Source organism: Octopus bimaculoides, chromosome 23, assembly GCF_001194135.2.
Source record: "Octopus bimaculoides isolate UCB-OBI-ISO-001 chromosome 23, ASM119413v2, whole genome shotgun sequence".
Taxonomy (NCBI): Eukaryota; Metazoa; Mollusca; class Cephalopoda; order Octopoda; family Octopodidae; genus Octopus; species Octopus bimaculoides.
Window position 1 is genome coordinate 35,210,718 of NC_069003.1, and position 3,287 is coordinate 35,214,004.

Genomic DNA, 3,287 nt, shown 5'->3' on the forward strand with positions numbered 1-3,287 from the left:
CACACACACACACACACACACACACACACACACACACACGTACACACACATGCACGCACACACACACGACTGTTATTATCTAAATGTTCCTAACAATATGCCATTTATAAACATGCAACACAAAATCTATTCGTTTTATCTTGAAGATAACGATATCGAAATATTTCCCATGGTTTGTCATAAATGCTTGTAGCCTTGCCTGGAAGTTTGGCTCTTCTACATCACACCACTTCTTGAAATTTTATAGGAATTTATCTATGAATAGGGACCTTCCGTTCATCTAACGCCTACGGGTCACTTTGAGATAACCCCCAAATAACTAATCACAAATCAAAAGGCCTGGTTTTTGAGTAGGTCATCACATTTTAACCTGCTGATAAGCATTTCTTTAATAACGTTTTTAGAAGCTTTTTCTCAATGGGAAGTCGCTCCATCGTGTTGAGACAGTAGGTGTTATGCATTAATCGCATATCTGTGCCATTTTGGAAAAGTAAGCTGCACAACATGAACACACAGTGACTAAAATTCAGTTTCTGCATTTCCCCGCTCATATAGCAATCAGAATTCCCAGTCATCGCATGTACACCCTCTGTGGCGAAGACAGGCTGATCGTATCAGTTTTTTTAAATACAACACAGCACTGTTATAAAGCAATGTTAGGAAACTGTCGTGGATTACTGTCCGTCAGTACAAGAAATTTTAAATATCTTCACAACAAAGAACATGGAAATGAGCTCCACCATACATGAGAAGAACTATGTCATCTATTGAAAGTTTGTTTTCTGTAAATGTTTTTCACTTTTCCAAACATTTTGGTATATTGTATCATTCTAATTTTATAAAGATGTATATTTGAATCAATATATTTGTCAATGTGTTAAGCGTTTCAATTGCGTACCAATCGCAGTTGGCACCGCATCCATTGTATGCTTTCGCCTTGAAGAAACAACAATGTAACTGCCTCACTATAAATCCTGACAAGTTGGGTTTCACAAAACCAGAAGCAACACACCTAATCGTAAGATTACAGAGGAAAGCTATTAACGGCACTGTTAAAGTAGGTGAGACGTTCATGGAGTTTAACATGTAATGAGATCTATATATGCAATGACATTCAAACCTGCATCCATGTACGTGCACATTCGCCATGCTGGGCCACTGAACTCTACACATTTTTTTTCATTCTCTCTCTGTTTATTTTCTCTTATTCCTTTCTGTTGAAGAGCATAGGCTTGAAACATAAAACACTTTTCCATTTTTCCCGAGCGTCAAACTAATATACTTGCTTGTTGTTCATACACCTGTCTTCGTCTTTTGTTTTCTATCAAGTTCAACTATGTGCACACAAATGGATACATGCATATACGTGCACTGGCACACACACACACACACACACACACACACACACACACACACATACACACACACACACACACACACACACACACACACACACACATCTAATTTTTCGGTAGAAAAAGAACAACAATCGCGAATTAAGTTTGTTGCCCTATTTCTGTTGCTGTTTAAGCAGTGAAATATGAAAAGGTGTGAGATAATATGGTAAATATGTCGAAAGAGTTAAGAATAAAAAAAGCTCTAAATTAAGAAAATCTGCAAGGTTTCCATAAAATTTTAGAGTGCAAAGGATGTAATTGGGGGTTACTATCAGATTGGGGCGGGGATTAATCAAGTTGAAAGCTTTTAAAAATAAAGCGAATGTTTGAATTAAGTTGGAAAAAATTATGATAGTAATCTGAGAGATGGATATTTAATATACATTTTGAAAGGAATGCGTTAGCTTTTCCCTGTAATCTTTTCTCCTCTAGAATCAACATTTATAACTCGTATCGCATTTTCCCAGCCGAGGTTCCGAAGAGTTACATTAGCGAAATAAGCTACTCAAGAAATATTTACTGTAATAAACCTGGATAAGATGTAAGCAACATCTTCACAAAGGGGAAACATACTATTAGAAATGTCCGAGGAAATTCATGCCCATCCAATAGCAGAGTAAATGGAAGAATGTCAGAATGGTTAAACAAGTTAATATCAAATATTAGCTTGTTTAATGCTGAAACAAGTCAATATGCACTGAAACTATGATTGCACAGCACCGATTAAGATGAGCTGAACACGTTGTGCAAATGGCGGATCATTCACTAACCAAACTAGTATTGTATTCTGAACTGGATGAAAGGAAACCATGCGAAGGTAGACAAAGGAAACGGCTCAAAGGAATATATCAAAGGCAATTTGAGAAACAACTTCAATGTGTATGAATGGAAATCGTTGGCGAACAACCGATACAAATAAAGATGGATCATTTATGATGGATTCTCAAACGGCACCAACCGAACTATACGAAGATGAACGTGAGAATAGACTGCAGTGTGGCCAACAAAGCGCCGTTTTCTCCAACGAAACAAGAAATTTGATGGTCAGTCAACCTCAAAGATGAGGAAGTTCTGATAATGGTTTATGTATATAGATATACTAGCACATGTGCCGGGCATTGTCCAGGTTTATCAATACTTAAATATATTCACAAGATTTTAGCATATTTTGGATAAATTGCTTTAAAAAGATATTGACAATTTCCAACAAAATTTCGTTCAGGAATGTTGATTTATTCACAATTGCTGCACCCAACCAATTCAGAAGATAGATTAATCTGAGATTCATAAAAATGAATAAAGATAAGTAAACATAGAACCTAAAATAGAATTTTACTTTTTCATTTTCTTTTACTTGTTTAGGAAAACATGCTTTCCCAGAATACTATACTAATTTATATAATTAATATATATGTATTGTCTTTGTGATCAGTAAATTTTTCCAATGTCTATTGCAGTGCTTGGAGATATTTAATATTTCGGTTTTTCTGTCAGCTGTGAAAAAGTACGACTCAAAGATGGCCTGCGAAATAACTGGGGCTCTAAGTACAACAGTAATATGCAAAAGTTATTTTAGCAAGAAGAAAAATTTGAAATGTTTTAACTATATCTACTGCTGATTTTTGCTAACATAACTTGGCTGTCCTGGTTTAGGACGAATGTTGCTGTAATTTAGCCCCAGAAGACATCGTCTCCAGTTGGCTATACGACACGATCTGTGTCCTTATATCTTCGAACAAGGGAGTCTTGCACCGCCACTCAGCCCAAAACAATATCTATGGTGTTCTTTAAAAAAAAATGTGCCCCCGTGAAAGATTACACTTACTATGTGCAGAACTGGAAGTTATAACTCGGAACTCAAATATGCACGCATATATATATATATATATA